At 42.1% G+C, this 13,931-nt stretch overlaps 1 protein-coding gene across 1 annotated transcript in view; it reads left to right on the top strand.

Annotated features, from left to right (window-relative positions):
• The window catches only part of TNFRSF21 (TNF receptor superfamily member 21), a 74,140-nt gene that overhangs the window by 8,539 nt on the left and 51,670 nt on the right, over positions 1-13,931 (top strand). The window lies entirely within an intron of this gene.

Raw genomic sequence — 13,931 nt, 5'->3', positions numbered from 1 at the left:
GTCTCCCAAATAACCTTTGGGACAAGACCATTGTTTGATTTCATCCTACATACGTCCAGGTCAGCTTGCCCAGGATTAGGAGAGGTGGGGGTGTTGGGAAGGAAGAAAGAGATTCCAAGGCGAATGGTAACAGGTCCCCAGGATAATTTAGCTGGATATTTTTGTTAATCCGTTTTGTGATGCTATAAAGGAGTACCCAAGACTGGGTCATTTATAAAGAAAGAGGTTTATTTCACTCATGATTCTGCAGGCTGTACAAGAAGCATGGATTTAGCATCTGTTTGGCTTCTGGTAAGGCCTCAGGAAGCTTTTAGTCATGGCAGAAGGGAAGGGCGGCTGGTGTGTCACATGGTGAGAGAGGGAGCAAGAGGGAGGGAAGGAAGTGCTAGGCTCTTTAAACAACCAGCTCTGGTAGGAATTGACAGAGAACTCAGTTATCACCAATGGGACAACGCCAAGCCATTCATGACAGATCCACCTCATGACCCAAACACCTCCTGTAAGACTCCACCACCAACATTGTGGATCACGTGTCAACATGAGATTTGGAGAGGACATACATCCTAACTATATCATGATTCAATCTTTGCTATTCCTTTATGTGTAGAAGTCCATGACTCCTCTCTCCTCTTAGGTTTAAACCTTGCAGACCTGGTCAAGGAAAAATAACAAAATAGACAAGGTTTGTGTGTGTTTCCTCATTTGAAAAGCTCAGGGCTAATATTGTTTTTCAGCTTCTCAAAGACAATATGCTCTTCATCATTGTGTTTCTGGCTCAATGTCCTGACACATAGCAGTTAAGCAATAAATGATTAATGAATTTCAGAAGGATCTTGATTTAAACTAACTGTTCATTCATTCTAGACAAGTTAGAGGGTAGTTGGAGCCAGCGTTACATCTCAGTACTTGGAACAACAACTGAAGGATAGATGAGTTATTAAGAAAGAACAATTTAAACTTATGTGAGTTGTCAGACTAGAAGAACCTAGTGGGTGTAGAATTCTCTTTATGTGTCATTTCAATTCAATTCCCTTTGTTTACAGTATTTATGTATAGTTAAAACTAACGTGTATGTACCTGCTTGTGTTCTGCTTTTCTTAGTGTAGCTATTTTCTGTTATCTTACAGAGATATATTTATATTTTATCCATTTAATAAAATTTATGGGGCATCTATTAAATGTCAGGCATTGCTAGACTTTGGGTATATGATATGAAAAGCTATTCATGGGCTTTCCTTCTTGGACGTCTTGGTGCTCAGTGAATGGGGACAATGGATCGAGCTTGAAAAGGCTGGCAGGGGCCATATCACATAAGATACTTTAAGGAATCAAGACATCACTCAGAGTGCAGTGGGAAGCAGGGTAATAATATGACTTGAATGCAATTAAAAAAATAAAAACTCACTGGCAGCTCTGTGGAGAATGGATTAGAGAAGGGGAGCATAGAAGCCGGAGGCCAGTTAGCACCTTTTACAGTAATTCAGGGCAGAGATGATGGTGCTAGAGCAGTGACAATGAAGATGGGGATTACTAGATAGAAATTTTGAAGAGATTTGCTGATGGTGAGATAGGAAGGAGCAGGTGATATTGAAAGCAGTGATCAAGGTTGATTCCTAGGTTCCCACATTGAGCAGTCTATGGTGGTCTGGTTACTTTGAAAGGGAAGGCTTGGGGAGCAGTGGGTGAAACTGAGAGGCCTTAAGTTTGGATGCGTATTGAGTAAGTTTGAGGTGCCTGTGATTCGCGTCAGTTCAAGCCTTTATGGCTGCCGCTTTTTAATAGCTCCATCCCCTCCAGTTGGCACTGTGTTGAGCCATTCTATGGTTGTTGGATGCTTGGCCTGCTGTCTCTTTGGTCTTTCACTGCAAGCAGCACTAATGAAGTTGTCTCTGTATAAACCAATTGCTCTTTTTCCTTTTTGGTTGTTTCCCCAAAGTGTGTTCCTCAAAGTGGAATTGCTGGGTCAAAGGAAATAAATGAACAGTTTTATGGCTTTTGCTGCACATTGCCAGATTGTAGTCTAGAAGAACTGAATTAATTTAGAATGCCACCAGCCACCTATAAATGTGCTTTCTAGCCCACAAGCCTGCCAATATTGGAGTTTATAATTTTAATTTATTTATTCTGCTTTAATATAGATATGTGAGGGTCCTTGGTTTTGCAAATTCGAATTTCAGTAGCTCCTAGGGATATCAAACATTTATCCATAGGATGATCACCTTTGTGATTATGTACTCATGTAGCCTTCTGTCATAACTATTGAGAAGGAGTTACGTTAGCCACATTTGCATGAATTCTTTATATACATTTTTAGTTTTATAAGCTTTTATTAGCAGTGTATGTCATATTTTACATTCTACTTTTAATATTATTATATTTAATAACATAATAGTTGAGATTTATGTTTTTATTTTTGAGACAAGAGTCTCGCTCTGCCCCCCAGGCTGGTGTGCAGGTGGCACGATCTCGGCTCACTGCAACCTCTTCCCAGGTTCAAGCGATTTTCCTCCCTCAGCCTCTTGAGTAGCTGGGATTACAGCGTGCACCACCCTGCCTGGCTAATTTCTGTATTTTTAGTAGAGGTGGGGTTTCACCATGTTGGCCATGTTGGCTGGTCTCGAACTCCTGACCTGAAGTGATCCTCCTGCCTCGGACTCCCAAAGTGTTGGGATTACAGGTGTGAGCCACTGCACCCAGCCGAGATTTATATTTTTAAACCTTTTTCTTTGTTTGTGTCTGAGAATATTTTGTGTCTGAGAATACTTTCATTTTGTTGGTGCTGTTCATTTTAACAGAAATTGATCTCTTTGCAATGAATTATTCTGATAACTTTGAATTTTCTATGTGATGTTTTAAATGTTGGGTTTGTTGACTTTTTGGACTTTAGTGTCATATTTATGGTAAGAACTACATTAGTATGTTCTGCAAGATAGTAATACTCATTGCATGAGGAAAGGGTTTTATGGTCAAATATGTTTGGGGAGTGCTAAGTTCAACTAAGTCACCATTTCTGGCAGCTGTCCTGCGGGGCCTGCTGGAGCCCTCAATAGGTTAATATTAATTGTGCCTTTCTGAGAGAAGACTCTAATCAGGAGCACTTTCTAAACTTTTAGACCAGGGGCTGGTAAACTTTGTCTGTGAAAGGCCAGAAAGTATATATTTTCAGCTTTTTATGGGTCATGTAGTTTCTGCCCTAACTACTTAATTCTGTGTTTGAATGGTGAGAGCAGCCCTAGGCAATACCTAAGAGATTGGATGTGGCTGTGTTCCAATAAAGCTTTATTTGTGGACATTACAATTTGATTGTCATATAATTGTTATATGTCACAAAATATGATTATTTGTTTGATTTTTTTAAAAAACTATTTAAAATGTAAAAACCATTCTTAGCTTGTGAGCAATACAGAAACAGGCAGATGCTGGAGCTTACTCACTTTTTAAAAATTTTTATTTATTTATTTTAATTTGGGACAGGGTCTTGCTCTGTCACCTAGGCTGGAGTTCAGTTGTGTGATCACAGCTCACTGTAGCCTCAACCTCCTGGGCTCAAGTGATCCTCCTACCTTACTCAGCCTCCTAAGTAGCTGGAACACCACTGTACCTGATTCCTTTTTTTTTTTTTTTAATTTTTTGTAGTGACAGGGTCTCCCTATGTTGCCAGACTGGTCTCAAGCTCCTGGGCTCAAGCAATCCTCTCCCCTTGCCCTCCCATGCTCACTCTTTTAAGACCATAGAATCATTAATATCTTATGGGACTAGATCAGGGAAACTCACTGTGGGATATGCTTACTTAAATTCTGCCCCAGTTATCTAAAGTACTTATTAATAGTAAATCCTTTCTGCTCTCTTGTGTTTTCTCATTTGCTATATACCAAGTTTTTATTTTAAATGTTTTGAAAATGCTAGTGGGCCCAAGTTTCTCTTTTAACTCTTTACTGTGCAGTCTGTATTTTTTGTTTCGTTGTTTGCTCTAAGTCCGGGATGGTTTGTTTCAGGATTATAGCTTTTAAAAATCTGAAGTCTTTGATACACTTCTCAGGAATTGAATACTTGCATTTTAATTGGAGTGTTTTAAAAGATTGTCTTGGCCAGGTGTGGTGGCTTACATCTGTGATGCCAGCATTTTGGGAGGCCGAGGCAGGCAGATCACTTGAGGCCAGGAGTTCAAGACCAGTCTGGTCAATATGGTGAAGTTCTGTGTCTACTAAAAATGTAAAAATTAGCTGGGCATGGTGGCACACGCCTGTAATCCCAGCTACTGGGGAGGCTGAGGCACGAGAATTGCATGAACCCAGGAGGGAAAAGTTGCAGTGAGCCCAGATCGTGCCACTGCAATCCAGCCTGGGTGACAGAGGGAGACTCCATCTCAAAAAATTCAAAAAACTCAAAAACTCAAAAACTCAAAAAAAAAAAAAAAAAAACAGTAAAAAGAGAAAGGATTTTCATCACTCGTTAGAAAATTTGAAAAATAAAAGTAAAAAACTAAAAGACTGTTAAAATATAGTACATTGTTAAGTTGGCGGGAGTGATAATTAAAATAACATTTATGGAATGCTTACTATGTGTCAGACACGTTTTGCCTGCTTTATCTGTATTAACAATTAATTCTCAAAACAGTCTTTGAAGAGTAGGTATTGCTAATTAACTCCTTTATACTAATGAGGAAGCAGAGACACAGAAGTGAGCCATTTGCCAAGGCCACCCAGAATTAAAGATTAAAAAAAACCCAGCGTGTTTTTCTACTCGCACACAAGGCTCAGCATAACACCTTTGACACCAAATTCTCCAGCGGACACCAACTGAGTGCCCTCTAGTTCAATTGGCAGTTCTGACCTATCTACCCGGAAGTAGTGTCGGATCCCACAGTTTAAAGACTCAGTCCCAGGGGACTGCCCCCAATATCTGACGTCAAGCATAAGCCGCAGGTTATTTTGCCTGTGCTTTGGCCTGACCGACTGTAAATCAAGGTTCCCACACCCTCTTCCTCCGGTTTGATTAATTTGCAAGGGCGTCACAGAACTCAGCGAAACACTTTACTTACTCAGCCTCCTGAGTAGCTGGGACTACAGGCGTGTACCACCACACCCAGCTCCAGTTTCTTAATAAAAGATATAATAAAGGATACAAATGAACAGCCAGATGGAGGGAATGCATAGGGCAAGGTGTGTGGGAAGGGGCATGGAGCTTCCATGCCCTCTTTGGGTGCCCCATCCTCTAGGAATCTCCAGGTGTGCAGCTGTCCAGAAGCTCTCCAAAGCCCAGTCCTTTTGGGCTTTTATGGAGACTTCATTACTTAGACATGATTGATTATATCACTGGCCATTGGTGATCAGCTCAACCTTCAGCCCTTCTCCCCTTCCCTGAGCGGGGAGGTGGGGTTGAAAGTCCCAACCCTTCCATCATACCTTGGTCTTTATTATGACCAGCCCCTATCCAGAAGCTACCTAGCAGCCCTCAGCCACCAATCATCTCATTAGCATATAAAAGACACTATTATGGCTGGAGATTTTAAGGTTTTAGGAGTTGTGCACCAGAAACCAGGGACAGAGACCAAATATATATATTTATTATATCACAGTATCACACCTAGCTAGTACCTGGTAGAGCTGGGCTGCTCGGCACACTATAGGCTAAAATATTAATAGGTTTTGTTTATGCGTGCTTTTATGCTGGAGTTGCTGCACTGGCCAGAGTCATTGGTTTTGCCTTGGTTCATATGCTTTTCTTTAAATCCTTAGTGAGCACAGAGTAATATTCCTTCTGCATCTTTTCTCCTGTCTTTCGTGGAATGCCAATTCATTTAATACTTAGTGACTAAATAAATGGGTAGCCTACTCTTGGCTTCTTCATGTATGCAGAAGTCTTAGAAATAGTTATTTCTAAGGACACGGAAGGAGATGAGGTTCTGTGGCCCCAGGACTGAGTGCTGCTGAGTGTACACTCTCCTACATTGCAGGTTCCAGGGAAAACAGCACCTGAGTTAAGTCTCACATGGCTTTTCCTTTTTCCAGTGTCCCCTGAGCTTGCCTCCTTCTAGCCCTGCAGTCAGCACATTCTAGCCTTGGCGTCCTCTATATTCGCCAGCTTTAAAAATGGTCCCTGCTTTTGCCTTAGCAATAGAAGACTTTTTTTTTTTTTTAATCAGAGAGGATAGTAGGAAATGCAAGAGTTGACCAAATTTATGTAACATAACTGGGAACAGTTCTGTCTGTGATTTGTGGAAGCTCTGTCCTTGAAGCTTTCCTCTTTGTGCATTCCTTTTCCCCTGCTTCAAATCTACAGAATTCTAAACAGCCAGTGTCTTGATATTACACATTTAATGTGATGCTCAAAATAAAATGATCGGAAATTCTGGAAGGTCCAGCTCTGCCTGGCTTTTGCCTTTAGATCATCTGTTATCATGTTTTAGATTCACCATCTCAGGAATAGCTTGGTTGCATTATCATCTCTACAGTAATGGATTTCCTCTTCAAAATATTAGTTTTATGCAGCATTGAAAAATTCTACAACAAACTCATAGGCAGTCTCTCTGCCTGCCCTTTATGAATAGAAAAAAAGTTTATTTCCGCCTTGACTTTGCTCATTTTCCGCTAAAAATTATTAGAATTTGACAGGGAACAAGAATGACAAAAATACATTGTTTGAAGGATGAAGTCATGGAGTAAGAATTGTTAGAGAATAAATAGGCATCAACATTCTGACATGTCTTTGCAAATCCGGGTGCTTCTTGTCCTTAGTCAGGCCCATCTCTGTGTCCTAGAATAGAAGTGACAACAGGAGAGGTGTGATGTGGCTCACCAGGGTGAATGCTGAGACCCAGGGAGTTTTTACTGTTGGTTATTTAGAGCTACCTCCTCCCCCTTTTGAAATTTGTGTTGTTCTGGGTTTACCTTTTAATCATTCAGTAGGCATTTATAGTGCTCATAAATCCTGTACAGTTTGGGATATTTGCCTCATTTATCCATTGTTGGTGAAATAAATGTCTTGGATAAATGAAATTTTCCAAATAACTAAAGTTTAAACTAGGATGGTGCATAGATAACTTCTGGAGGATAATCTTATTATGCTGCTTATAATTCTAATCAAGTTAGTATCATCTTTTTTTAAAGAAATAAGAGGGGAGGCTGGGCACAGTGGCTCATGCGTATAATTCCAGCACTTTTGGGGGCTGAGGTGGCAGGAATGCTTGAGGCCAGGAGTTTGAGATCAGCCTGGGCAACATAGTGAGAACCTCTGGCCCCCCTCAAAAAAAAAGAAAGAAATGAGGAGGGAATGTTTTAACTCTTTGATAAATTTGCTTGTCACCTTAAGCACACTGCAGAGTGTAATTCTTGTAAGCCATTTGTAGTTCTATTAAAACAGAGTGATGTCCTCAGGGTCTTTGGAGATGAAATGAAGTATCTGTGCTTGTACTGAAGGGTATAAGGCCAGACTGCTTTATCTCTTGAGTTATTGTGGCTACATTGTGGAGGCTTTGGGTTTTCTCCTGCTCGCTTTTAAACCTGCGCGCAGCCGGGCACGTTGGCTTACACCTGTAATCCCAGCACTTTGGAAGGCCGAGGCAGGCGGATCATGAGGTCAGGAGATGGAGACCATCCTGGCCAACATGGTGAACCCTGTCTCTACTAAAATACAAAAAATTAGCCGGGCGTGGTGGTGCGCCCCTATAGTCCCAGCTACTCAGGAGGCTGAGGCAGGGGAATTGCTTGAACCCAGCAGGCGGAGGTTGCAGTGAGCTGAGATCATGCCACTGCACCCCAGCCTGGCGACAGAGCAAGACTCCCGTCTCAAAACAAAACAAAAATCCTGTGCACTCATCTTTAGCAACCTCCTCTACCACCACTTCTAATATGCTGGTTCTAATTATTTATGGTCTGTAAGTCCATTCATTCATTTATTCAACTAACACTTGTCAGACGTTACCATGAATCGGGTCATTGAGGGCATGGATAGCACCAGGAAGTGAAATAGACCTGATCCTTGTCCACATGGAGCTTGTGATCCATAGGGGAAGACATGCTAAACAGAAAAATGGGTAAGTACAATATTGTGGTAGCCATACTGGGGGAAAAAATGGGAATGAGGGGGTCTTGTGAAACCTGTTTTTATTAGTGGAGAGGTGGTCAGGGATGGCATTCCAGAGAAAGTCCTATCTTTGTTAAAGACTTTGCCTTTCATCCTAAGTCACGTGGGAAGTGATTGAGAGTTTTAAGCAGAGGATGAAAGGATGAGATTTGGTGTGTGAGTTGGAGTGGGTGTCAAGAAAGGAAGCCAAGATCTCAGTACTCATTGCTAAACTCTCAGAGGTCTGATGATTCCTGTGAGAGAGCTTCTGCTCTCTGTATTTTTTGACATTTCTTTTGACTGCCCTGTGCAGGTGTTGACAGACTTTCTCTATAAACGGCTGGATAGTATATTATCCAGCATATAGTATATATAGTGTATTCTATAAAGGGCTGGATAATATTTTAAGTTTGCAGGCCATAAGGTATCTTTTGGACCTATCCAACTCTGCCACTGTAGCATGAAAGCAGCCATAGTCAATACCTACATGAGTGGCTGAATCCCAGTAAACGTGTTTATAAAAACAATTGGCATGTGGGATTTAGTTTGCTGACCTCTGGCTTGGAGAATACTTTGCTTCTTATTCCCATGATCTTCATTATTGAGGTAGTTGTGCAAGGGAGGAAATGGCAATCTATGTGGTCGTCCCTGGCCTTGAGCTGCTTGTAATCATTAAGGGAAGATAAGTATATACACTTAAGTGGCCATCAGCAAACATCACAAGACAATATGTAATTAGGCACCAATATGATGAACAGAAACAGGAAATGTGATGAAGAGTTCACTCATCTACTTGGAATCTGGGTGTCTAGGAATAGTTTTAAAGGCTTTACAGGAAAGGTGGAACTTAGCAGAAATAATTGTAAACACTTAGACGGTTAGAGGTGAATACAACCTAGTCCAACTCGCAAATTTTAGTGATGCAGTGTTAGAAGGTGAACAAAAGCACATCAGAGAACACTGTATCAACAGTCCCCTTTGGATATGTAAGACAAAACAAAACAAAAATCAATGGGAACAGCCAATGTAAGGTATGCATGCATGTATGTATGTATTATGTGTAAATGCTCAGAAAAGGTCTGGAAAGATGTGCACCAAAATTCACAATGAGTCTGTCTGGAAATGAGTGGATTTGAGCAGAGACTTAAATGTTTTACTTTATAGTTCCTAATTGTTAGAATTATTACATGAATGTTTATTTTCATCATAAAAAATACTAATTAATACAGGGCAATATTAAAACAATTAAAAGTGCCAGATTGGTTAAGAGGCTGAGAGAGTGATGCAGAGAGTGTGATTGGGCAGTCTCCAAAATGTGTCTCAGAATCAGAGAAGATTAGAGCCCTTAGTTTAGGGTGTCCAAAACTTGGATGGGCATCAGAATCACTTGGAAAGCTTAAAAAGAAAATGAACCAAAGTTAAACCAAATAAATTCCTGGCCCCACTGCAGACCCACAATGATCTCAGATGATGGGGCTGGGATGCGATTTTTTTTTTTTTTTTTTTTTTTTTTTTTTGAGACGGAGTCTCGCTCTGTCGCCCAGGCTGGAGTGCAGTGGCGCGATCTCAGCTCACTGCAAGCTCCGCCTCCCGGGTTCACGCCATTCTCCTGCCTCAGCCTCTCCGAGTGGCTGGGACTACAGGCGCCCGCCACCACGCCCGGCTAATTTTTTTTATACTTTTAGTAGAGACGGGGTTTCACCGTGGTCTCGATCTCCTGACCTCGTGATCCGCCCGCCTCGGCCTCCCAAAGTGCTGGGATTACAAGCGTGAGCCACCGCGCCCGGCGCGATTTTTTTTTTAAAGCTTCCCAGGTAATTTTGATGCTGCCTTTGAGACCCGAGGCTTTGGTGAGTCTCTGATCTAGTTTATCCAACTCCATACAAATGAAGGAATTAAGGATCTTGACCAGGTAGGGCTCAGCCTCAGATATTCTGGCTCCCACTCTCTTGCACTTTTCAATGACTGTGTCCCCTGATTCAGGTGTTTTCCTAGCATTAACTTTGGGTGGCATCTCAACTTGTTGTTGTGTTATACAGAAAGCATTCTTAAATGCCACTTTTGAATGGGGTCCACCTCACCCCCATTACTCATTGTTTCACTCCCAGATCATCACTGGGAATGATTTCTACAGTGTTTTAATTTTCTTAGAAATCAGAGGGTTGCCACCAGGCAAGTGGGAAAAGCCCTAGTTTTAGATCATGAGTTGACTAAAAGGCCTTAGGAAAATGGCTTTTCTCAGGTGCCAGCTGAGTCTCTGTAAAGAGAAAGGGATGTTGCCAACTCTTCCTCTCAGCAGGGTTTCACTCAGGCGAAAGAGCCCATGGAGCAGTCCCTCCAGCTTTGTAGCACAGATTGGGTTGTTTACTTCAGAATTGGAAGAGGCATTCGAAGTCCCTCTAGTTCAGTGATTTTCAGACTTGGCTTAGGAATAAACCCTCCTGCAACTGAATTCTTACTTGGAAAGCCCCATTAGCAAATTGGTAAAGTGGAGATGCTTGGTTTAGGCAGAGATGGGGGGCTTGGAGCCTACCTCCCATCCCTCCCTGGTCCAAGGGGCATCCTGAGAGCTGTGTTCTGTCCAGTGCTCTCTTAAGTCCTATTTGAAAACCACTGATTTTCTTCCTCTTTCCCCTTCCATAAGTAGTCATTCACCAAATTCAACTGACCTGAGCCCTCAAATCTGTCACCTTCTCTCCATTTCCACATCTGCCACCCTAGTCTGAGTCACCACCACCTTCCGTGTTGGTTTTCACCCTCTAACTGGGTTTTCTCGTCTACTCTCCCGCATACCCCTTTCGCCCTCTGCTCTGAAGCAGATAGCTTTTTGATTCACAGGTGCAATTATATGCCTCCTCCCCCTACCTATCATATAAACATTTAATGACTTCTCATTGCATTTTGAATTAAGATCAGCACATGGAGCGTCTTCAGATGTAACTGGCCACTCTGTTGCATCTTGAGATAGAGCCACAAGCTTTTTAGTTCCTGTGCTGAGCTTCCTTCTGCTTCACACTTTTGCTCTGGTGTTCCCTCTGCCTAACCCCCTTTCACTGCTTCTTGCCTGGAGTTAATTTCTGCCTCTCCATCCCTAAGAGTGATATCAAAATGTTTCTCTAACTTCCCTGAGCTAGGAAGCACCTGTTCAGTTCCCTCTCATAGGATTCTGTATTTCTCTTTCTCAGCAGTGATCTCAATTCTAATTGAGTAATTACTGGTGTATTCTTTTTTTTGTTCATCCCAGCCTAGAATGTAAACTTCATAAGGGCTGGAATAGAGTTCTCAAGGTTCTATCCTCAGCCCATGGCATGCTGTCTTGCACACACCTATTAGGTCTTCAATAAGTATTTGTCCAATGAATTCATAGGGTCTAGTTTTTGCTAAATCTCATTTCTAGTGTTCAGCCTGGGCCCGACTGTGGAGGGATCACTGTTTGTTGGCTCTGCTTGCGGGAGCTGGAATTGTCTCTTGTTGTATGAGGTAATTTACAGGTCCTTTTTTAAAGACACATTGTCTAAAGTGGGTTACCCAGTATGATACAGTTTAAACAGGGCCGAGTTTTGCTTTAATTAGAAACTCGATCTGTTATTCCAAATGAACAAAGAGCTCTAAAATCCACTTACAGTCTGAGAAAGAGTGTGGGGGCTGTGGGGTTTGGAGGTGGGTTTTATGTATAGCTAGGAAAACCTTTTTGGTTTTACTTTAGATTTAGAAGTGCATATTTGGGGGGAAGTATAGAAAGCTGTAGGAAGCCTACCCCAACTCCACACCCAAATCCACACATACTTGCTATTCATGACCTCCTGTGCTCATTCTGCAGAGCCACCCTTGTGAGTGTGTGTCTGACTGCCCATCCTCCCGCACAGGTAGGGAGGCTGACTTAGATCACACAGCACATCAGAGTGATATTCATCGCCGACCACCGCTCCCTGCCCAGATCTTGGGTTCAGTTCTCTTCTTTCTTAATTGAAATGTAATAACCTGCCACTTGGGTTACTAATACAGCTTTCAAACTTTCAGAACACTGCAGCTATCTAAAACTGCTTTTGCATGTAGACATACCAGGAAGTACAGAGCAGAGCCACTTTTGCAACCTCTTGGGTTGGGTGTTTAGCAGGGAGATAGGGTCTAATCCTGTCATTGATATTCTTTTGTTTCTTTTTCTTTCTTTTTTTTTTGAGATGGAGTCTCACTCTGTCACCCAGAGTGGAGTAAAGTGGCGCAATCTTGGCTCACTGCAACATCCGCCTCCCAGGCTCAAGCAATTCTCCCACCTCAGCCTCCCAAGTAGCTGGGATTACAGGCATGCACCACCACATCTGGCTAATTCTTGTATTTTTAGTAGAGATGGGGTTTCACCATGTTGACCAGGCTGGTCTCGAACTCCTGACCTCAAATGACCTGCCCACCTTGGCCTTCCAAAGTTCTAGGATTACAGGCATGAGCCACTGTGCCCGGCTGGTATTCTTGACAAATGTAACTTGGGCTCCACAGGATGGGTCCTTTTATCCAGTACATCTGCTATGCTCAGAAAAAGGTGTCTGAGGCTTATTTTCAAATAGGAGGAACAAGAAAATGAAAGGTAAAGTCAGAAGGGATAAGGGAAGACATTACAGAATTTATCATCAAGCAGAAGGTTTTTTCCAGGTTCCAAGATGAGGTTAAGTTTCTTAACAAGAGAATCAACAACTGTCCTTTTTTTATTGGGGGAGGGTCTCGACAGAAAAAATGAATATACCCTCAAAAGCTGAAAATTTGTTTTCAGTATTGTCATTTAACTAGATGGGCAGCTCTGGGATAGGGGAAGGGACTTCAGGGAAATACTTTTGATTCAAATAGATAAATTTTGGGGTGGGAGAGAATTGAACCTTGAATTAAGTGTCAGGGTGCTAAAAAGACAGAAACTCTGATCACTATGAAAAAATTCTGGATTTATTCTCTTAGTCACTGGTATAGCAGCCAATTTAGAAGGAATTTGCCCTGCTGAGTAGCTGGTAGTTTGAGGCAGCCATTATTTCCTTGACACATAAACTTTGTGCATTTCATAAAGGATAGAGAAAACTGTTGGAACTTCTCAATATTCATTAATACAGAAAAACTTTCTCTTAATATTCTTATTCTCCCCCAATCTCTTCTCAGAAGGACCTCAGGATTTAGTCCCACGAATATAATTTCCTTTCCCCTAAGTGCCTGTTGACTCCCTCTTGCTGGGTCTAGCTTTGTGCTTCCTCTCCTAGGTGGCTGTAGGACCATGCTTTTGTAGCTATGGTCTTCAAAGGCTGAGCAAACAGGGTGTGAATCTAAAAGCATCAACTCTGTTGTTTAAAGCACATTACAAAAATGCCAAGGGCCCGCCTCTGTTTTGACAAATAAATAAAAGTTTAGCTTCATGTAGGCAAAGCGTCCGAAAAAATTGTGCCATGACTGTCAGGTAATGCCAAGCAGGCAATCTGGTGCATGGAAGTGGCAGCTTGAATGCATGCCTTCCTGGTTCTCAGTTGCCTTGTCCTAGCATCATGAAATGGCAGCTTAACATTGGGGTTGGGGGAAGGAAGAGAACTATTCAGCAAGTTATTTTCCTGTTGCATTTGGATTTTGACTAGTATACAATTTTTCTTTTCTTTTTTTTTTTTTTTGGAGACAGAGTTTCGCTCTTGTCACCCAGGCTGGAGTGCAATGGTGCGATCTTGGCTCATTGCAACCTCCGCCTCCTGGGTTCAAGCGATTATCATGCCTCAGCCTCCTGACTAGCTGGGATTACAGGCATGTGCCACCATGCCTGGTTAATTTCTTATTTTTAGTAGAGACGGGGTTTCACCATGTCAGCCAGGCTGGTCTCGAACTCCTGGCCTCAAGTAATCCGCGTG

This window comes from Symphalangus syndactylus, chromosome 23 (genome assembly GCF_028878055.3).
Source record: "Symphalangus syndactylus isolate Jambi chromosome 23, NHGRI_mSymSyn1-v2.1_pri, whole genome shotgun sequence".
NCBI classification, from domain to species: Eukaryota; Metazoa; Chordata; class Mammalia; order Primates; family Hylobatidae; genus Symphalangus; species Symphalangus syndactylus.
This window is presented reverse-complemented; position numbering and strand designations above follow the sequence as displayed.